This window comes from Camelus dromedarius, chromosome 17 (assembly GCF_036321535.1).
Source record: "Camelus dromedarius isolate mCamDro1 chromosome 17, mCamDro1.pat, whole genome shotgun sequence".
In the NCBI taxonomy this organism is placed as follows: Eukaryota; Metazoa; Chordata; class Mammalia; order Artiodactyla; family Camelidae; genus Camelus; species Camelus dromedarius.
This window is the reverse complement of record NC_087452.1, coordinates 13069385-13094260: the sequence shown is the minus strand read 5'-3', so window position 1 is coordinate 13094260 and position 24876 is coordinate 13069385.

The following is a 24876-nucleotide window of genomic DNA, read 5'->3' as shown; positions in this document are numbered from 1 at the left end:
ATAATTTTAATTTTCATGCAAGACTCTGAGACATTACTAAGAGAAAGAAAAAACTCATGAACAGAAATTACTGAATTTAAGATTTAATAAAATCCATATATGTGAATTTGCACACACATTCTCACATGTAAATTAATTTAAAATGACAGAATAAAATATGTACTGAAATGCTAAGAGTGGTTACCATGGAAGGTTATAATAGAGATTTTAAATAGGAAGAAGAGAATGGTAGGGGGGCACTTTTAAATTTATAAAATTCTGCATTGTTCAAGCTATAGCATTCAAGCATTGCCTGTGCAATTACTTTTAGAAAGAAAAGAGATTTGTCTGTTTCTTTGTTTTGAAAATTACCTAGCATAGAAAGTACTGCCTAAGAAGAGGAGAGAGCTCACAGACCCTTCATTCTCCTTAAAAAAAAAACAAAGCAAAACAAAGAACCCATACAGTTCCTATAAGTAGAAATAACTAGCAACACATCTGTGGGAAATAAGCTGGTATATTCTGAATGTTCTTAAGACAGTAAAGTAAATAAACAAGGTTAAGCCAATATTGAAAAAGAATTAAACCTAAGTCAGCACTAATTTAGCTGTGAACAGGTTGGGGTATTTTTATTTTATCTTCTCTATGGTCCTCACTTTTAAAATGTTTGTTCTCAACAGTTTAGTCGGAGTTATTTATTTATTGATCTAACAAGGAAACGCAGACGGAGGTTTACAGGAAGATGGAATCAAATGTGCCACGTCTTGGACAGCTTGTCTGTGTTTTCACCTGGTCTGTAACGCTCTCCTCTGACAACCCACACTTCAGTTTTTAGGAAATGTCTGAGCTCTGTCCATTCTACCCCACCAGCTCCGGGTTCCATCACTGACCTACCCCACACGTGTAAACCATCTGTTTGTCATTTTTTGGCTGTATCTGAACATCTTCTCAAAGAGGCCATCTGTTCCCTTCTCTTAAGTATCTATTTATAGCACTTTCTCTCTTATCTACTTCACAAACTTTTTTTTTTTTTTTTGCGTATGTCAAAATTTACTTATATAGTCACATATTAGTGTGTCATTCACCCAGGAGGAGTCTTAGACAAAGCCCTCGGAGATCCAAAGGGTGTGGACAATACTGAGAGACTAAAAAAAAATCCTAAAAAATGAAAAGTGGCGGACACTAAAATAAAGTCTTAATTTTAATGCATGAAATCTATAATAGAACTGAGATTCCCTGGAGAGCTTTGTGCACCTGATTTCCAAGAAGCTGTCACTTCACTACATACAGAACAATATGAATTTGCATTGGAATTTATTTCTGCCATCAGTAATATATTCTTATTGCAAATGTGCACTTTAGAGGAAGTATATTTTCAGGTGAAATAAGAAAAAAAAAAAAAAAAGCAAAGAAAGAAAAGGGAAGCAAAATGACATTTGTGTAATTCTGGGGCAAGTTTTTAGGGCAGGCCTACCAAAGGAATTTCCTAAGGTTAAATGTGAAGCAAACTTTGAATGTGTGGGGGTGTTTGCTAAAAGCAGAACACTATGATGGACATAAAAAACAGGAACATTAAAGGCAGTGAACTCTTTATTTTCTCTGCTTCCCTGGGAGTAAAACACCAGCAGAAGAATTCTGTGGATAAATCATGTTTCCAACTGTGTTGGGAGCTTAGAGTTGTGAGATTATAATTGGGACAACAGATTCAGATACCATCATCACCAGCTCTTCTCTTTTACATTAAAAAAAAAAAAAAAAGAAAATTTACTAAAAGTCCCATATGTGTATGTATATGTACATGTATATATATGATTAAAGTTTCATATATGTATACAAATATATAATTTCATATAACTGAATGTTATATATATATATATGTTGTATATACAGATGTAAAATTTTTATCTACAAATTCCTATTTCCTAATTGTATTTATAATAGGAGATATGAACAAATCAAGAACAAGTGAAGTATACCTAACAAACACTATTAAGTTTATCTAGTCATTAACAATTCCAAAAAGATTTTGGTATAACAGACAGATAAATAGATATAGACAGATGACAGATAAATAGAACATGATAAATAGATAGGAAAAATTAACACAAAATGTGAAAAAAGCTGTTGCAATAAAAAGAAGGCACATACACTAACCATAACAGTTGCTGTGAGAGAGTGTAAAAAGGCCTGGATCAAAACTTCCTAGCAGACCAGGCAAAGAGAGAATTTTATTAAGCATAAAAGGAAATATGTCTGTTTCCTGGGAAGGGTTTTTTGTTTTTATTTTTAGGCACTTATGTCTGAGTGACATTTCTTACACTGGGTTATACACAGATAAGCAGTATTCTTTTTCCCTCCCAGAAAACCACAGACCAGTGGCTCTTAATTGATCACCAACAGTACATTACATTTTACAAACAGGCTCCCAAATTTGGACCTTTGTTAAGGTAGCCAATTCCAACCGGAAGACTCAGTGCAGTTACGTGCAAACATGAATCTTGCTTTGCGGTAAATCTGAGTCTAACATTCTGGGTCTAAGCAGCCCTCTGCCTCCATCTGGCGAAAGCAGACATCATGTTTTTGGGATTTTTTTTTTCCATTTATTTCTAGTAAAAAATGAAGCCCAGGATGACTATTTCTGTGATGCAATCTAATTAGTAAAATTCTACACTCTTTTCTCAAAGTCCCCACCATCACTGTCCCACACTGTAGGCCCACAAATAATCAACCCATCACACTCTTATTGCTGGGGCCCCCTTTCCCTGTCCTTGTGGATCACCGACCAGATGATTTAAGCCCTAACTAACTTCTGCAGAATTAAGTGCCTCTTGACAAACTCCGCTGTTCCTGCCCTGGCAAGAACATTGCCCTTGCCCGGGGAATGTGGGCTGCTTTGAGACTTCCCTCTGGTGCCTTGTCCCTTACTCCTGTCCCTTCCTTCACACTGCAGGTCATCTATTAAAGGCAAGGGTGGTGGACAGTTCAATGCCTTTCCTCTACCCTTAGCACACCAAGGGTAAAATCATAGGTAACTCCTACTTCACAAGTTCTTTGCCTTTCCCCCTACAGTCCTTTAAAAATCCAGGGGTTCGGGGTTTTTGGACATGATCCTTTTGCTATGTCCATTCCCAGCACCACAACGGTATTTTTCCGAACCTAGAAATGTGGAACATTTAGCTCGCACTGCCAGGGAAGCAAGAGACAGTCCTCAAAAGCGCTTTGTACCTGATACCATATAAAACCTGATTTCTGCTGCATTTGAGACAACACACTCTTCCAGTGATGACTTTCTGGGGGAGCACTGCACATTCAGCAGGGCTGGGAACAGGCTGCTGTGAGGAAGTGATAAGGCTTCCTATAAGGTCCCAGCATTAAAGCAAGATACCCAGTGTGCTAGAAATGCTAAGAAATTTGTATCAGGACTTGTACACGAGACTATAGTCAGGCCAGTCAAGAGCTCTTTAGTTCTACTCTAATAACAGACGTTTCAATAATTGTGGAAAGAGGTCCTAGAAAGCGAAAAGAGAAAGAAAGGACCTGAGAGAATTTTTTGAAGAGATAACAAGTGAAAACTTCCCTAACTTGGGAAAGGAAACAGTCACCCAAGTCCAGGAAGCTCAGAGGGATCTCACACAGGATCAACCCGAAGAGGAACACACCAAGGCACGTAGTAATCAAACTGACAAAAATTAAGGATAAGGAGAGAATATTAAAATTAGCAAAAGAAAAGCAACAAATAACATACAATGGAACTCCCATAAGGTTATCAGCTGATTTTTCAGCAGAAACCCTTCAGGCCTGAAGGGAGCGGCACAATACATTTAAAGTTATAAAAGGGAAAAACTTACAGCCAAGAATACTCTATCCAGCAAGGCTCTTATTCACATTTGATGGAGAAATAAAAAGCTTGAGAGATCAACAAAAGCTAAAAGAATTCAGCACCACCAAACCAACTTTACAACAAATGTTAAAGGAACTTCCCCAGTCATCAAAGCACAAGAAAAGAGAATGAATGTGGAAAGAGTGTTTAAGTATTCTGAAATTCCATTTGTTTTTACTTTAATATCATCAAGGGTGCCATCTAATAATCCCATTAAATATGTTTATGTATACTGCTCACACAGGAAGGTCGACAAGCCAATTTTTTACACTGAAGGTCTGTCATCATCCCCCAGCACATGACGTTGCCTTTGCTAAATGTCAGGTCAGTAAGTCCACGGCTGACATTTCTGTATAGACAACTGCCTAATGACTCCACTTTGACTAGCCTAAGTACCTTCTGCTCTGGATGACAGAACGTCATACAGTTTTTTAAATTATATTTTACTAGGGTAAGAACATTTAATATGAGATCCAACCCCTTACCCTTTTAAGTAGATGATACCTTCTTTTTGCCTGTAGGTGTGATGTACAGAAGACCTCTAGAACTTATTCATACTGTTCAACCAAAACTTTCTGCCTGTTGATAAGTAACTCCTCATTGCCTGTCCTCCCAGTCCCTGATAATCACCATCCTACTTTTTGCTTCTATGAGTGTGACTATTTTACATGCCTCATTTAAATGGAATCATGCAGTATTTACCTTTCTGTGGCTGGCTTATCTCACTTCACATTAAGTCCTCAAGTTTTATCTATTTGTCACATATGGAAGAATCACTTCCTTTTTTAAGACTGAGTAGTATTCCACTGTACATATACACCTTTTTCCCTTCGTCCATTCATCTGGGATGGACATTTGGCTGTTCCCGTATCTTGGCTGTTGCAAATAGTGCTGCAGTGAACACGGGAGCGCTAATACCTCTTCAAGATTCTGACTTCAATTCTTTTACAGAGCCACGAGTAAGTCTGCCAAACCATACAGTAGTTCTATTTTCAATTTTTTCAGGACATTGGCACAAGTTCTTCCCTTCTGGAACACTCCTCTCTCTTCAGCTTTTCATCCTTTGGATCTCCATTTAGTCAAGTCTTCCTGTAGCCTTCTCTTCAGCATCCATTAATTAGGCCTCCTCTGACCCGTACTGCATGGAGTGAAAATCCAGCCCCATCACTAACCTGCACTGTAACCTTGAACAGACTCATTTCATCTGCCTTGTGACCTTTTTTCTATTTGTAAAATCGGGATAATAGTAATACCTTTTTCACAGGGTTGTTGGGAAGACTAAGTAAGTTAACACACGTAAAATACTACGACTACCTAAGCAGAACTATGTAAGAATTAGCTATCATTATGCTTAGTATTGGTATTGCTATTTTATTATTGTTGTGGTGGAGAGAATGCAGGCTTCTTTGAGATGCTCCACGGTATTAATTTTTTCCACCTTTTCATTCCCAGAACCTAGTTTTGTGCTAGACACACACAAGACAAGATGATTACAAATTATTTGTTGACTAAATAAATGGCATGAATGACTTATGTTTGACTGTCCAGATTGTTATCACCTACTAGATAACAGAACTATCCATTAAGAACAAAAGGAAGGCTGACAAGAGTGAAATAAACTCAGACAAGATTTAGAAGTGTCTGATTTTACTGACATGGCTTTAGGATATTATCTACACATAGAGAAGTGGTTGAATACTTATGGTTAGCTGTATAAATCAGGTAACACAACAATCTTCCAGTTACTTTGGTACCACAAGAGTTGTCCTCACTTTAAGGGTAGAAGTTTGTGTTTTCTTCAAAATTTGATGAAGCAGCAAGGTAAAATGGATACTATGTGTATGACTCAGGGATTCAGTAGAAAACAGAAGACATACTTAAAATGGGTAATTTGATGAGTCTAAAACAGGAAATGTTTTACAAGATGTGGGCAAGTTTTAGGAAAATCAAAAGGGAAGCCAATAATATCCTAAAGGCAGTGTGTTTCCAGTCTATGCCTGAAAGGATGCAGGGAGAGAAACATTTTCAGGAACCTGGATTAAGAGCTGTGTGGAGGGCCACCTGACAGGAAGTGTGACTTCTGATGGATGGATACAGTCAATGTGAAAGGAGGAAGCCAGAAGAATAAATACCTTGAATTCCCTTCTTTCAGATACATTCTTCCTCCCTGTTTTCTTCAGAGGGTGCATGGCTCTCAAGCACAAACCAGTAGAAAGGAAATACAGTGTGATAACCCACCCAGGGCATTTCCATGAACCCAGAGCAGAGTGGACATGGTTGAAGAAAAAATGTGGAAGGGCAAAGGAAAGATGACTAATAGGAAAGATGAAAATGCATAAGGGCAACTAACTTTGAGAAAGACTGTGTCAGAATTAAATAATTTTCTTTTCAGCAGGATTTCTGAGAGCCTTTAAATGCTAATTTGAATTATGACTGTCTGGGAGAAGGGGGAAAGTGTGTGGAGCATGCCAAATATACTTGCCATGGAAACTTCTGTTCTCATAGGACACCTGAGGGACTAGGGTTCTATTGGACACCCTATGGAAAATGATGTTCTGTCATAAATATCAAGACTCAACCAATGTTACCTCAAGTTATCAGGTTAAATTTGCCTGGAGAGATGCTATCTCAACTGGTAGAGTTCATATATGCCACCTCCCCAACCCTCAAATTGTAGAACTCTTCGAGTTCCAGATTACCGAGGGCCATCATCTACGGTGACAGGACAATTGGATGAAATAATGGAGACCTTGAGAAATGAAGTCACCTGACCAAACACCCGAGTTAGAACTCTCACACCAGTCTGTAAACTTGGTCTTGCCACTTCCACTAGTATTTGTTCAGTTTAGAACACGATGGAGTTTAAAAAACTAGATTCAGAGATAAATACACACATAGCTCACACACGTAGATGGAGATCCCATTTGCTTCAGTGCTAGGATTTTGGATAGGCCTGTAATAATTCTACTGGAAACAAATGTATTTGCCCTTTTCACAACTCAATGTGGAATTCAAGAATTCATTGTCCTCCAAATTGGTTCTCACAATCTGACTATTTTCCCCCCAATAAAACTGAGTTCTAAATAAAGTTCTCAGTATATAAATGAACGCAGAGTGTTGTGCAGGTGGGTTTGCCCTTGGTAACAGACACAGCTGTGCCTATCAAACACAAAAAATATGGTATTTAATTTTGGAAAATCGCTAACGGCAGGCAGGATAGTCACCTTCAACTGTCACTCAGGAAGAAACAAAGATACCACAAAAAGCATTATTTTTCCAAATGTTTCTGGGCTAGAGTTGCATTGAGTGCCCTTCCAGAATCACTGAACAATGAAATGGGTAGCAAGTTGCCAGCCACATACAGCTGTGTGACTCTTTGCCTGGGGTGTGTGGTGGGCCTGTGGGAGAACAAGGTCAGAGAAGTAAGGACTGAAAGCAGTGTCAGTCCACCCATTAAATGCCAATCGTGCTGGTCAGAATGAATGCCTAGGTGGAACTCATATTATAATACAGCCTCCACTTACTTTTCACTACTGCCTCTCATTTTTCATCCCTCACCTTGGCAGTGCTCAAACAGCAGTGTCTCACCATGGTGCCATTATTCATTTGGCAACTCTAGCATGTATTGCTTGTGGAGAACGTGGAATGCCACAGAACACCACCATGCTTATGGATACAGGTGGCCGAAATTAACCGGTTACTTAGAGGCAGTTAGAGGAGTCATGTCTTTGAGCACTTGTCTGATGCACACATAGAGGATTATTTTTTTCCCCAGTGATATTTTAGGGAGTTTTACTAGGAAGAGATGTCCTAGCTCTCACATCCCACGTGGACTGGAAGAGGTTCACAGGTCCTCTTCCAGGATTTTAGGTGGAGTTTATCAGTGTCAACACTGACTAACTGCATAGCAGATAAATAAAGACGGAACATCACAGAAGCAGCCAGCCTTGCATAGACAGTCCTGCTTTTGTCTTGTCATTTTATTGCCATTGTAACTGGAAGTATGGCTCTTTCCTGTTTCAAACATTTTCTACTTAATGATGGCAATAGATTGTATTTAATGATGTTTTACTTCACAAATTGTTTCTTCATGCATATGTGTCTTTATTCTGCAACTATATCATAATTTCTATGCAGAGTCAAATTGCTCTGCTGGTTAAATTCACTTCAAAATCTTCTTTGTTCCCCAAAAAGATGAATAATAGAGCCAGATTTGAAACAGCCTTCATGTTAGTTCAATTAACAAACAGTACATACAAATAAATTACAAAGAAAAACTAGATTTTCCTGGGCTTGATAGCCCTAAAATGTCCAAAAATATCTTATTCCCATGGACATAAACTTCAAAATGTCAACTGCATTTACAATTATGAATAATAGCGAACTGTTATTCCCAAGAGAAATAATAGGAAAAGAAATGTTTCATAGATCTTTTTTTTTTTGAACAAAAACAAATGATTTGCATGTTTCTACCAAAAGGGAATAAAGCCTTTAGTATGGAATATCCCTCAGGTCTCCTTTTTGGAAACAAAATTCATAACCACCTGCCATTTGATGAAATCTAATAAATCCCTAATACAACATATACTTCTCCAAAGGGTTCACCGCCATTTTCAAAAAAAAGAAAAAGAGAAGAACAGAAAAGGAGGCCTCATCTACACAGAGAAATAAGGATAATGAAGCACACTTTCAGGTTTTTTTTTTTTTTCATTAGAAAGAAAACATACCAAAACATTAGACTGAGTATGATTTCTTTCCATGGTAATAGTTTTAACTATACTTTATATTGGCAAGATTCCAGCAATTTTAAAAACAGGTGTCAGAACATTTCAGTTCTGTTTTTCACGAGGAATAGCATAAACACTGTGCTTGGACTCATGCTGTTTTATTCCTATTGTTTATCCTATGCATAATTAAAATTTGGGATTTAATAATAAAAATGGAAAATGCACTGAAATGTATCTTGCTCGGTGAAAATTCAATGAACACAAACTTAGGATCTAGGATCTCAATGGCTGGGCTAGAAAACTTTTATGTACAACATTCATACAGCCCACATATAACCTCATACTCAAGTGTCACATACCCAAATTTCTTACATGCATAAGTGCATACCCTTTTCTGATAATACAGACTGAATTTTTACAATAGAAGGGAGGTTACTGATCCCAATAGTGGTTAACATCACGTAAACAGGTGTTTGAGGGAGAAAAATACACCATGCCCAGAAAAGCTGATATAATGGCATTTTCATAAATACTGGGTATTGGACTGAAACGACCACAGTCATTCACGTCCAGGTTTACTACACTCCCATAATGACAACTGCAGAGATTGGTAAATAATTCTGCTACCATAGGAAAGTGACCATATTTCATGCATTGTGCTAGACATTGTGTAAGCATTTTATATATATTATCTCATTTCTTTTTTAGCAATCTGTGAGATTCATATTTTATTACCACCTCACAAATTGAGAGACTAAAGCTGACAGAAGCTAAATAAACAGGTTTCATATTTGAACCCTGCTTTTTCACCTCCCATTTTCAGACTTGAAATGTAAGCTGACATACATAATAAAACTCTAAACTCAGAAATTTACAATTTGACCATAAGTTATTCATTTGCTGATTCCAAGATAGGCATCTATATTTTTCCTGAAATTATGATAAAGGTCATCTGAACAATCTTCCAACCAGCTCTAAATGGTGGTTTCTGGAATTTTTCTCCTTTTGTTTCTCCTACTTGGCCTTAATGTAGGTGTTTCTGTGTTATAGAGAAATTAACAGAAGGTTGTTTTACCTCCAATAAATCTTCTGAAAGGGTAGAAGTGACCAGCTTGGAGATTCCACAAAAAAGCTAATTAGTTCTGTAGCTAACCACAAGTTTGTTATATACAGAAGCATGTTGGAACTGTGAAAGTGAGTTATGGGCATAGAATGCTATCTAAGAAATGTCTTTAGGATAATGAAAAAAATTGCTATACTAACAGTCAGAAACAGGTTTTACAATGTCTAACATTTTATAACTACTTTTATCTATTTTTTAAAGTTTCTTTATGCCATAATTTTGCTACATTTATTATGTGATAATCACACTTCGATCTTTGTAATGAATTTTTAAGTAACAGAACCATGCAAAGTATGTCCCTGGAAAACGGGCACTTTATACATGGTGAATGTTCTATCCTTACTCAGTAGCATAGTGTGATATTATTCAACTCAACTAGAGGAAATGAGTCTTGCACCAGCCTATTCCATTCTTAAGGGGAACTGCTGCTGTTCACATCTTTAAGTAAAACAAATGGGATTTTTGGAAGGATGGCATAATTTAACAGAGTGCATGATCATTCTAATGGCTTTTTCCTATTTATCATTCAGAATGCAAAGCTTCCAGTTTGAGGAATGAGGCATTAGAGATTGTTGCAAGTCCAATCAATGTAAGATGAAGTCTTGATTCTGCCTTGCATGACCATTTAACCTTAGTTTCCTTATCTGCAAAATGGGGATAATGATAGCAGCCATGATTTCAAAGGGTTCTGTGAGAAGTAATATTATGAGTGTCCAGTAAGTGCTACTTCTACTGCCATTACTCTTGCTTCAACTCCTCATATTGCCTTCAGTGCCTCTGTTTCTAGTTATACCTGGCACACAGCTCTAGTCCATAACCTCATCAATTCACTCTTAGATTAATGTCATCATTCTTGCATATTGACCCATAGGAGACGTGTGGCAGTGTCTATAGACATTTTTGACTGTCATGTTTGGGGAGTGGTGTGCTAATGGCATCTACTGATAAAGACCAGGGAAGCTGCTCGATATCCTAATGAACTAGCCTACCCCCAACCCAATAAGGAGTAATCTGGCCCAAAATGTCAATAGTGCTGAGGTTCAAAAACCCTGCCCCAAATAGATGCTGATGCTAAACATATAATAAGCTATAAAACACTAAGGTGAGTAAATGGAATTCAATCAGTGCCGTAGAGAGCATGGTCCTAATTGTCTTATACCTTCTTATCACCATGAAAAATTTCCTCCACTTTTTAAAAAACCTGGTAATGTATAATTCAGCACTATAAGTAGTGTATTTAACTTTCAAGCATGTATAAGCAAGTATAAACGCTCATGCTTTAAAGGTAGAAGGCTAGGATAATTGATTTCTCAAGATCCTTCTCAGTTTTGCCATCCACAATTCCATATTCAGAATCTCCCAATTTTCTTCATTGCCTGCTAATGAAGTCCTCATTTCTTATCATGGTATTCAGGGCCTTCCACAGCTTGTCCCCTGCTTGGGCTGTCAATTTGACTTGCCACTGTTTCCTGGCATTGATGTCTGCTCCAGACAAGTAGACTTTTCACTGATGCCCATTCATGCCCTTCTGATTCTTCCTCTATTAGTCCTTATCTGGCTGCCCAGTCCTCAGGGCCATGATCTCTTATTATTCTTGTTACCGGTTCTATTTATTTGACCCTTAGTAAAGTAAGCACTATCTTGTTCTGTTTTGCCTGTATGCACTTACTTTAACAGAATTCAGAATTTCAGAAATCCTTAAAGGGGTCCACATTGGAAAAGAAGAGGTAAAAGTGTCACTATATGCAGATGACATGATACTATATATAGAAAACCCTAAAAGGTCCACACAAAAACTACTAGAACTAATCAAAGAATTCAGCAAGGTAGCAGGTTACAAGATTAACGTTCAAAAATCAGTTGCATTTCTTTACACTAATGATGAATCAACAGAAAAAGAAAGTAAAGAAACAATCCCCTTTAAAATAGCACCCAAAGTAATAAAATACCTAGGAATAAATATAACCAAGGAGGTGAAAGACTTACACACTGATGAAGGAAATTAAAGAAGACTTTAAAAAAATGGAAAGATATCCCATGCTCCTGGATTGGAAGAATCAATATTACTAAAATGGTCACACTGCCCAAAGCAATCTACAGATTTAATGCAATCCCTATCAAATTACCTAGGACATATTTCACAGAACTAGAACAAATCATAATAAAATTTATATGGAACTACAACAGTCCTAGAATTGCCAAAGCATTACTGAAGAGAAAGAAAGAGGCTGGAGGAATAACTCTCCCAGACTTCAGACAATACTACAGAGATACAGTAATCAAGACAGCATGGTACTGGTACAAAAACAGACACATGGACCAATGGAACAGAATACAGAGCCCAGAAATGAACCCACAAACTTTGGGTCAACTAATCTTCGACAAAGGAGACAAGAATATACAGTGGAATAAAGACAGTCTCTTCAGCAAATGGTGTTGGGAAAACTGGACAGCAGCATGTAAAACAATGAAGCTAGAACACTCCTTACACCATACACAAAAATAAACTCAAAATGGATCGAAGACAAACATAAAACAAGATACAATAAACCTCCTAGAATAAAACACAGACAAAACATTATCTCACATACATCTCAAAAATGTTCTCTTAGGGTAGTCTACCCAAGCAATAGAAATAAAAGCAAGAATAAACAAATGGGACCTAATGAAACTTACAAGCTTCTGCACAGCAAAGGAAACCAAAAGTAAAACAAAAAGACAACCTATGGAATGGGAGAAAATTTTTGCAAACGATGAAACCGACAAAGGCTTATCTCCAGAATATATAAGCAGCTTATACAACTTAATAAGAAAAAAACAAACAACCCAATCCAAAAATGGGCAGAAGACCTAAACAAGTAATTCTCCAAGGAAGAAGTACAAATGATCAAAAGGCACATGAAAAAATGCTCAATATCACTAATTATCAGAGAAATGCAAATCAAAATTACAATGAGGTATCACCTCAAACCAGTCAGAATGGCCATCATTCAGAAGTCCACAAATGACAAACGCTGGAGAGGCTGTGGAGAAAAGGGAACCCTCCTGCAAGGCTGGTGGGAATGCAGTTTGGTGCAGCCACTGTGGAAACAGTATGGAGATTCCTCAAAAGACTAGGAATAGACTTACCATATAACCCAGGAATCCCACTCCTGGGCATACATCCAGAAGGAACCCTACTTCAAAAAGACACCTGCACTCAAATGTTCATAGCAGCACTATTTACAATAGCCAAGACATGGAAACAGCCTAAATGTCCATCAACAGATGACTGGATAAAGCAGAAGTGGTATATTTATACAATGGAATACTATTCAGCCATAAAAAACTACATAATGCCATTTGGAGCAACATGGATGTCCCTGGAGAATGTCATTCTAAGTGAAGTAAGCCAGGAAGAGAAAGAAAAATACCATATGAAATCACTCATATGTAGAATCTAAAAAAACAAAAACAAAAACATAAATACAAAACAGAAACAGACTCATGGATATGGAATACAAACTTGTGGTTGCCAAGGGGGCAGGGGGTGGGAACGGACAGACTGGGATTTCAAAATTTGTAGATACTGACAGGCATATGCAGAATAGATAAACAAGATTATACTGTGTAGCACAGGGAAATATATATAAGACCTTGTGGTAGCTCACAGCGAAAAAAATGTGACAATGAATGTATGTATGTTCATGTATAACTGAAAACTTGTGCTCTACACTGGAATTAGACACAACATTGTAAAATGACTATAACTCAATAAAAAATGTAAAAAAGAGAGAAGACTTCCTTTTGTCTCTTAAAGACATTAATCATGCCAAATACAGTTTTTATTCTTTATGTCTATCCTTCCTCATTTCCTGTAAGGCACTATACTTGCCCCACAGATCACATGGCATGTGCAGCCCACTTAGAAAGCGGTCCCAGGGATAGTCTTAAACCATTGGTTTTGACCTACTCCTGACATCACATCCCACTCTAGAGTGTCTTGCCAAAGTTGCGCAATGAAAAGCATTCTAAGGCTGCTTCTGTACTCAATGGGAGGGAGGGTGTGACTGATTAATGATGTCTGTCAAGGGTGTAAGATAAGACAGTACCAGCAGGTGTACCAGTGATTTGCCATCTCTGCTCCTTCCCTTTCCTACTGTTGGCAGCTCCTTTCCCAACTCCATATAGAAGTGGTCTCCAAAATGGATTTAAAGTATGGAATCTGCAAGTGCTCATTTGTATTCTGTAGACAAGACAGATTAGATCACCATAGAGTCCCACAGATGATCTAATAGTGAAAGTTAAATTACCTGTCATATTCATCAGGGATAATTTAGTTACAAGTGAAAGGAATCTATCGCATACAAGGAATATAAAAAAAAATCAATTTGAATGAATCTGAGATATGATATGGAACCCAGAAAATTACATGCTCTATTTTAACTTATCTCTGTTTCACTCTGAGTGTCTCCTCTCTCTCTGCCAGATAGGCTTCCACTCCTCTATTACATTTCCTGGTTGTCTCCACTGAAAAACTAACTTCTTTTGGCATAACTAAGGACAAACATGATAAACACACAGATCCTCAAATGAAATGCCATTATTTTTAAAGCTAAGCACAGACTCACAAATATCAATCAACTCCAAATTCAAATTGGCCAAAACTCATCAGTGATTACCAGAGAGAGAGAGTAAGGAGAAATATGGTTGCTGAGTGTCCTATCCTTTGGGTCACAGTAGCCATACAAATCTCAGAAACAAGGTGTGTGACCTGCATAGGTGTCCCCTAAAGTAGTTACTTCATATGCACTTTCTTACAGGAAAAACAATCCAGTGAATTAGGAATTTGTCCCCACCTATCACATGAAGAAACGGACTCTTGACAGATTTTTTTTAATGACAGACCAGTAAGAGAAAGACTCAGGTTCAAGACACTGTCTGATTTCAGAGCCTGATCCTTGTCACATGAGACCCTGAAACCCATGCTTACTAATTAAGGGGACAAGTTAAATGGCTAGATTCAAAAGTAGTATAATTAAATAAACAGAACAATGGTAATAACGGCTAACATTTACTGAAAGCTTGCTTGTCATGCGCTAAGTAGCTGATCCCTTTAATCCTCTTATCATCCCTCTATGACAGGGACCATTATTATCCCAGATGACAAAGCAGATGCAACTGGAACTAAGTCTCTTGCTCAATACAACAAAGCTAGTCAACTGCTAGATTTAAACTCAGGGTTTAAGTCCAGGCAAAGAGATTCCAGAGTCCTTTTAATAGTCAAAGATCTGAGTGCAGTTAACTCTCAGGAGAGAAGGAAGAAAGACATGAACTTATCATTAAATCAGATATGCCTACTTTATTACAACACATGTATGTGTATATATACGCATACATGTTACATGTGTATATGTACACATTTTGCATAAGTAGAAAACTATATTTCATCTTTCTAATATTGAAAGCTGAAATTGCATGCCACTAGTGCAGGTTTTTTCCCTTTCCTTTGCATAGAAAAACCGTCTGCTGGTCCCTCTCCTTTTGTTGGGGACTGATAAGGGCTGTACAGTCTTGTAGTCAAAACATCTCACTAAAAAGCTTCTTTGGCGGCAAAGCCTATCTTGGAGTGTGTTTGGTTTCCTGGCTGCCTTATTTGTTTACAACAATGCTCTTAAAATTGTCTCTACCATCTGTGTGAGGTCTAGTTCCCTGAATGAGAATGAGATATTAAAATGCCATCCAGATGTCTAGATGCATAGCCACATTAACATATTATGCAAATTGTCACAAGGCGCTTTTTTTTTTTCCTTCTTAAACAAAAAATATTTTTAGATGGAGGTAAGAAAGTAAATCTGTGGAGGCGAAAGAGAATTTTTCAAAAGGTAAAGAAAAACAAGATGTATCAGATTTGCATTGCTTATCTTTTCATAATCGTATCTTACGAAACCACAAGTACAAATGATTTTGTGTCTATCACTATGCAAAGAAAAGATGGATGCCAACAGAAAGAGCAAAACTTACCTTAAAGGGGAAAATGATGAACCCAGGATATACTATTTTTTATAAGAGAAATCATATATTAGAAACATTAATGAAAACACTAAGAACTTTCCTTGATTCAACATCTCAATTCACACCTGACATACAGCCTCTCCTGAAGCTGTGTCTCAGCTATGACAATAAAGAACAAGTACAAACTTCATCTCAGATCAATTTAAAATTTTTCAGATTTCAATCCCGATTATTTAAAAATTATAAATGATGACACATTAAAAATTGTTCTGCGTTTATAGGTTTACGGATTGTATGGGGTACGTGTGTTGGAAGTTTCTTTAAAGTGTTACAGGAATTTCCATTACAAATATGGCATGTTGATACGTAATAGTCCCCTTAGATTTCAGAAATAAATACAGTTTGTGAGACTTCAGTTACTTGTTTTCTTCCATAATTAACATGTACTGAACGTGTTATTTCTTCTAATTACCATGTTTCATTTATACATCCCGAATATATATGGTGGGGGGCAGGGGGTAAACTTTCAACTCTTCTACGTGTATATTCAAATTCAAAGATTTTTTCTTCCCACGAACAAATAAGAATAACAACATTGTTTTATAAAACCCATTTTGCAACCTCAATTACTCCTGAATCAGTATTTAAATTGCAACAATATTTACTTACAATGAACTCCAGCACCTGTTTCAGAGGTAATTAATACATTAATGTCACTGAAGACCTTGACACAGAGTGGATAGTTTGAAATATAATCAGCAAAGCAAAACAAAACAAAGCTAAAAATTTTCTTAGGTCACATTATCTCTGAGGTACCATCAGTGATAGATTTTCTCTTTTCCTCAATAAGTGTAGATTCAACAATTTATACCTACTGAAAGCCAGTTTAAGTACTTAATGCCTCCCAAGTTGTCACATCAAACTTTTTCAGCACAGATATGGCAAGATCAAATAAAAAAAAATTAAAGATAGCATTAGTGAGAAAGTGGAAGACAGACTGGAAGTAGAAAAGCAGTAACAGGAAGGAAGGATGCAGAGTTGAGAAACACAAGTCGGAACTGAAACTCTTCACTAATACATAATGAATCAACTAAGCTTCCTATCTTCCTCATTCCCCTACAATTAAACTGTGTCAAGAACTGCAAAGAGAAAATGGCGATAATTATCTAGTAGCTTCAGTTCAGTAAACACTAGCTGGAAAGAATGAGATGATCCAGGCAGCCTTTCCACCCACACACTCTGCTGATAAATTGTCTTCCTGATCCACCTGCCAGGCATACTTGCTTGGATCTGGGAGCTGTACCATCCCTCCCACCCTCCTCAGATACAAATGGCCATAGCCAATTGCCACCAAATGCCCCAAAGTTCTTTCCAGTTTTCACATGCAAAGCTAGTGAAATAATGTAACTTAACACAAACCTATACCTTTTCTTGAAAACCGACCCATTAAGGTAAGAAAATGACTAATAAGTTTATCTGTGGTCAGAAGTCTAAGGGAATACACAGCTGTAGCATTTACTGCCATTGATCGTCTCTCTCAGAGCGCTATAATTATTGACCTTCAGGATAAGAACTACTAAAGAATTATAGTGTAAAAATTACCACTGCAAGTATACTGTGACTGCTGGTCTTCTATTAGCATAGTTACCCAGAAGAGGTCCTATTTTTCAATCTGAGGGAAATTTGTATTTTACTTCAAAATGCACTTCGATAAAAATTAGCAGAAGAAGAATACAACCCAGTGCACTGTTGCATTCTATGTACAATTCAGACTTTAAGTAGTTAAGATTCAAGGATACATCACCTAAGAGTGTTGGAGAGTTTGCCATGTGCTTCAGTCCCAGTTTCAAATGGCATCATTATCTTGTAAAAAGTAGACCCTGCTTTGGAATGATGAACCACTGAAAAGGCAAACTCATCCTTCAAGAATGTCTACTGACAGAGTCTAATGCAAAATCCCGTTATTTCATTTACCACTTTACATTGGTATTCATTCAGCAAATATTTATTGGGCACCAATTATGTGCCACTCACCGTCCAACTGCTGTCAGCCACCAAGAACAGTGAAGTTCCCCCCCTGTTAATTCTGCAGGGATGGTTACATCTTTTCCCCTTCAGTCACTCTACCTTTCAATCCATCATTCCAAGCTCGATTGCTAGATTTCAAAAACACAATTATGCCATTTTATAGCTAATTTTTCTTCACTGACTCCTATCACCTCAAGAGAAGTATAACTCTTATTCATAATATTTAAAAAAATTTTCACTGTCTGCCTCAACATAACTTAGTATCTTTCTCTTGGTACTTTTCCTGCTTCTCTGGAAGTACTCGAAATTGCATTTATTCTGTGACTGGATACTTTCTTTTACTCTTTGCTTTTGCTTGTGTTTTTCCTTCTTTCATGAATGACTATCTCTCGATTTCCAAGTTCTCTCAATTCACCAAGGAAATGAAGGCAGTGGCCCCTAGCAGATAGAGCACAGACCCTTCCTAAAGATTTCTTCCACAAAAGTCTCATTTCTTCTACTAAATGATACTGCTCATTTTTAATTTGGCTGAAATATATCTACATAGAAAAATGCATATATCATACATGCACAGTTTATGAAAGTTCATGAACTGTACACAAAACACATAGTTCAAAGAAGTGAAACATTACCAGCACCCCAGAGGGTCACTACATGTCCCCTTCTAGTCTCTCTAGTCACTAGTAACTTTCCTGACTTCTAACAGCACAGATGCATTTGTCTGCACGTTACATAGACTTTTTTCTGTCTGGCTTCTTCTACTGAACATTCGGTTTATGAGACTTGTTCATGCTTCTACATGTACTTGTAATTAATTACCTATCATGCAACTATGGGACAACTAAGTAATTCCTTCTACTGTTGAGGGACATTTTGGAAATCTCCAGATTTTCACTATCATGATAGTTTTGCAGTTAATACTTTAACATATAGGCATATATATTAATTCATATGAGCATATAGATATTTCTTGTGGGTAGAGAGCTATTTTTTAAACCATCCCATTGCCCATGTCAGGCTATGAGCATCTTGAGGGCAATGTCTCTCCTTGCTTTCTTTCCTGCTATCTTCCCTACAGTACTTGGGCAATAAATGTAAATCACTATTAGTTTAATATGTTACTGTCTAAAATCCACTGGAAAACATCATTTTACAGGAAATGAGAAATCAAGCAACAAATCATTTGCCTGACTTTCTATTAGTTACTATTATTACCGCTTTAAATCATCTAGATCATCACTGTCTGATATAATCCAAGCATCTCACTGGTTGGCAGAGGTCCCCCCGATGACCCTGGGGAAGGTCAATTGTCTTGTCCTAATCGCTATGATCTTCACAGCCAAGCAGCAGAGTTAAGGTGATAAAAGTTGCAAAGAAAAGTCGTACATTAAGCAATACGCATGTTAAAAGAATCTCAATTAAGGTAATATAAGGTATCCTAAATACGAAAGTCCACACAATTTCCTAAAATGAGCAAATCTCCCAGTCCATGGGGCGGACTCTGGTTCCCCTAAGACCAATAAAGGCACTGTACGGCTTTCAGTAAAAATGAGATTCGTGTATCCCCACATAGCTCAAGAGACCCGAGAGAGATACTGTAAATGTTTCCACTAGCAAAGGAAGAACGAGCGCTGAATTTTGCTCGTTTTAACACCAGATTCACACGTGCTTTAAAAACGGTCAAGGGCAGCCAGTTCTTATTTATAGTAACACGTGCTCTTAACATCAGACTGAATCTTCCCAAGTATCCGATTTATGCCTAGATTTGTGACCCTTCATTATCACTGCTGCAGTAAAAAGTGTTTTAAGGAACCAAGGTAAACCCATGATGGGGTGCTCACCTGATCTCTTTAGCATTTTCTATGAAATAGCACAAAACCCACAACAGTGGTTTCATTTGAACTGCTTTGACAGATGTTTCAGCTGATTATAATTGACTCCTTCCAACCAACTCTTCCATATTACATTCTTTCACAGAATGACTTGACAAGCTTGATTTGTCCTTTCCCACCATTTCTGCTTTGGGGCCGAGCGCAATACATTCAGGATTTTCAAATACTGAAGCAGTGCCCTCCTTTTTAAGCTCATGCACAAAAGATTCAAAATGTTGGATTTAATAAACCGAAAGAGAGCTGTTTCAAGTGTATCGATCGTTTTAATTTTGATAATGTTGTAAAGGATGTGTTTAACACATACCACATAGTTCACAAAATGTACAAGTAAGTTTAAAACTTAAAACCAAATGTAAAATTTTAATAATGTGAACATTATTGTGGGCAACAAGGCTGTTGATTATCTGCATTTTTACTTTTCTTCCCAGCAATTTCTCCTTTTTAATAAAATCTCTATATTCATTGTGTTTACTTATCTCATCAAAAAATATATTTGATTCACCTATCTTTTGTAAGAAAAGCCGACTTTAAAGAGGTCTTTACTTACAGATATGTTGCTGAACACCCTGCCTATATCCTTCTCCATTATTTTATCAGCACAAAGAAATAAAAATTTAAATATCATGAGGAAGCATCAAAGGGAAAAAAAAGACAAAAGGAAGCACATTTTTTTTCAATTATAGATGAAGAAACAAAGTATGAATGATCTAAAGCTACACTTGCTAATTCATTACCCCTAATGATTAGAAAAAGTTCAATGCTCTCCATGAAGCAACAGGGAATTAAGAAATAAGTAGGTCCCAATTTCAGCTCAAACTGCTTGCCTTGTTTTTGGGTTGAAACAGATCTAAAACTTCTCTGAGAAGTAGCTCAGACTCATAGCTACTCTTTCCTGAACTGTGTGTGTGTGTGTGTGAGATGTGTGTTCAAGTGTGTGATGTGTGTGTGGTGAGAATGGGAAAACATCCAGTTCAAGCACAAATACTGATCAGGCATCTTTGGGTCACAGGAATTTGTTACCTCTTTCCGTCCCCTGGATAGCCTTACTTACAAGCCTAGGGATTCTTTGGACATTAGTCAAGTTACAATTAATTATTCCTTCTCCTGGGAAGACATGGGAGTGATAAACTGTTACTATTGTCCCTGGAACAGGGTGCAGTAAAGCTCTGACCAGATTACTCCAAGACATAATATATACATGTTATGAAAGAGAAGGAAAACTAGAGGCATGATTTTCTGTAAAATTCTTACATATACCTCTCCACAGAACAGTGTGTATGTTTGCTAGTTAATACGTATTGAGTGCTAACTGGGAGCCAGACAATGGTCTAGACATTTTGCACACAGTTTTTTTTTCTCCCCCAATTTAATCCCAAATCAACATTTTTCCTGTCATATCTCCTAGTCCCTCTGTTGACTCCAGCTGGCGGCTGGTGGCCACTGGATGTAATCTTACAGTATCTCTCCTGTGTGGCGCAACAAACCTCCCAGTATCTGCCCTGGGCTTCTTATCAGAGCGGGGAGAGATTCCTGTGAAAACTACTCAGATTTATGTGTGCAAACCTCCAAGTGAGTTCTAGTTAAAGCACCACAGGGCAAACGTTGGCCAAAAGAGGAAGGGTGCTCTCACATGAATCCTTCCTTCATTTCTTGGTAGACGATTCTGTGGAACAGTCTGCACAGGCTTTAAAGGGCTTGTGGGAGGATTGGCAGCTTAGAAACATTAGTTTTTGCTTTTGCTTCTTCACTATTTCACTCTTCTCAGGTCCCCTCTCCATGTGATCACTTCCAGAACAAATCAACAGCACCCAAGCCCTTATCTTAGACTCTCCTTTGGAGGGAAACCCAGGTTATTCAAATCCAAGTACACAACAAACTAATATGGAAGGTTTTGTATTAACCCCATGTTAAGATGAAGATACTGACACATAGAGAGGTTAAGTAACTTGCCCAAGGACACACAGTATTAAAATCTAGATGCAAACCTAGCCATTCCAGCCCAGATCCTTAGGCTGTTACCACTCTAGTGAAGGGCCTCCCTAGCTCCACTAGGGCCTGAGGAATAGGGAGGCTATTCTCAAAGGAAAGAGGGTGATGCAACCTGTAGAAGGCGGATAGGAAAGAATGCTGAGTAAACCACAGCAGTACACGCATACCTACATAAAATCATCTCACTCATCTACACAACCTTTTTTTGCTGTGTGGACCTCAAACTCCAGCATACTATTTCACATTTCCTCCTAAAGGTGTGATAAAGAACTTATTAAAAGTCAAAGGATCATAAGGTCTGATAAAATCATCAGCTAGAATGCTTCCTTTTCATATCTGTCTTCATTCTACTGCCCAAGGAAATAAAGAGAGGTTCCAGCCTAGAGAATAGCTCAGCTATTTCTTGAGATAACAGATTTAGAAACCCCACCCTACTCTGCAGAACCCTCTGTGATACACTTTCATCCAGTGACTTGGAAAACAAAGATTCTCTAGTAGAAAAGCATAAACATCTTAGCAAATAAACCAACAATTGGTTTTTTAAAACTTGGATGTGGAAAGCTTTATAGCTACCAATCATTGAGCGCATACTGCATATATATATATATATGTCAGGGTATCTGAAAAAACTGGAAAACACAAGATAACCTTATTTGTAAAGGGATATTAAGTGCACCATTTTCAAATACTAAGTTTAATATATTTTTAAAAATATCTTCTTCAGGAGAGTATCTCTAAATTTAAAGCCATGAGTCCAGTTATAAATAATCCAGAAAAAATGCAATAAATATTGCTCAAAAGGGCTGAAATCACAAGGAACATACTGCACTTACTTTACAGCTAGTAGCTGTTGTGGTAAAATTCAATGTGCAATTTCAAACTCAGTGTCTCACTGCAGAGTTGCCTATTAGTAACTGCTTATAACTTAACAGTGTCTGGTGTCTCTATTTCCATTTATTTTATTGTCTATGAGTGGCTAGCATAATACCCTTGGGGGCTAGAAGCCTCTCAAGCAAATAACATGCTGAAAAGAAATTTTCTTTCAGTTGTCACCACACTGTCCCTTCAAGAAGTGAAAACCTATAAGCCTCTGTTATAAAGGTGGATAATGCAAAAATGATTAAATTCAACAGTTTAAATCTAGACACCAATGCCCTCTGAAATGTTTAAGGATGTAACTGTTCTTTATCTACGTTTTAAAAGGGTTAGTGGGATTTTTTTTTTCTTTCCCCGGGGAGCTCCAAACACCGACTGTCAGTCTGGCCTCCACGCGGTCACGTCCTGTCCAGTCACGGCCACAATCAGGACTGTGCCTCTCTAGCCTCGTACTGAAGAGGGTTCAGTGGGGATCCGGAGCCACGCAGGTGGTGCTGCTGCTTTTACATCTGCTGGAACTCGCTGAGGGAAGCGTTAGTTTTTCCGCAGGCCTACCCATCATCGGGATATTTCCACCCACACGTCTCCAGGCACGCTGTGCTCCGAACTCCATCTGAATGGTAAGAGGCCATCACCCTCACCTCCCTTCTTTCTCCAGGGATCTCCCCAGGGGTTAGGAGCACGAGCTCACACAGCACTGCCTGGGCTTCTATCTGGAATTCCTCATCCCCAGCTGTGGGAGGCTTGGGTAGACTAACCTCTCATATCTCAGCCGCTTCCTTTGCAAAAGACTGATCATACAATAATACATATTCCAGGGTGGTTGCAAGGAATGAATAAAATACTTCATATAAGATGTTTTATAGAGTTTGGAAAAGACTAAGAATCCATAAATTTGGGGTCTTCTTCGAAGATCATCTCTGGCTAGGATCCAGGATCTCTAGTTCAAGGTTAGATTTTAGCCTCTGCATAACTCATCCAGGTGTTTTTTTTCTTGGCTCCAGCACTCCATTTCAATTTCTCTTTGTCTTTAGGTGCTCAATTCAGGTCAAACCAGATCCCATAAAGACTTTGTTCTCTGTCCTGAAGAATTGTATCTTTGCCATTTTTCTTTACTTTCTGGCACTCTGGTTTTGCTTTTTCCCTTCTCACCAGTCTCATCTTACAGTATTAATCTCTTTCCCTCATTTATACACTGTACTTTTAATTCACAATTCCTGACTCCTATGGCATTCATTCATTTACTCATTCTTTCAATGAATATCATCAAGTGTTTGCCATCTTCAGAATGACTGAACACCAGAATACAAAAGACGGAAACCGATCTATTAATTTTTGGTCTCTTATCCCTTAGGTTCTAATTATCTGCAATACCATTATCCTAACATTCACATGTGAATCAATATACATTCTCTTTGAAATATGAAGTATTGTAAGAAGCTGCATATACTTATCAAAGATCTATAGGGACATACACATTCAAGTGTCAGACATCACTGTTCATTTACACTAGGTACTTTTCTTATTCTGCTCCCCCCGAACGGTAGCCTTTCAAATAAGGTTATTAAGCAAGCACATGCACACATAAACAAAAAGGTATAGACCAATCTTATAAAGTAGCTAGTGCTGAGGTAGGAAACACTCTACATTCACCTAACCACATATTCAGTAAAATAAAACAAGGATTTACAAAAGCCACTTTCTTATTCCATTCAGGCTGCTATTACAGAATATCATAGATTATAGCTTATAAATGACAAAATTTACTTCTCACAGTTCTCGAGACTGGGAAGTCCAAGATCAAGGCACCTGCAGATTCAGTGTCTGGTGAGAGGTCTCCTCCTGGTTAAGAGATGGCTGATTTCTCAATGTTCTCACAGGCAAAGAGGGCAAGAGAGATCTCTGTGGCCTCTCTCAGAAGGGCACTAATTCTATTTATGAGGGCTCCACCCTCATGACCTAATCATTTCCCAAAGATCTAACCTCCTAATGCAATGACCTTGGGCATTAGGATTTCAAATTATGAGTTGGGGGAGGGTTTAGACACAAACATCCAGTCTGTTGCAGTCATTCATGTACCATAGTCATTGAGCACCTCACCCTTCCTCATGCCATTCTGACAAAATGGCTCAGATCTCAAATGCTGTCATCCAAGCATAACTAATGTCAAAAAGACTTTAGAATAAGAGAAAAATCTCAAAGCTCCATGATGTTTTATAACCCCTTCACACAAACATTTCTCCCCACATTTCTACCTCAACCAACTTTATAACCAGCATTAAAGTCTGAAGAACTAGGAATCTGACTGCCTTTAAAATATCACCTAATTCTTTCTGTTCCTCAATGTATTTGCTTATCTGGAGTCAGTTCATATTCTGAAGACTTTTG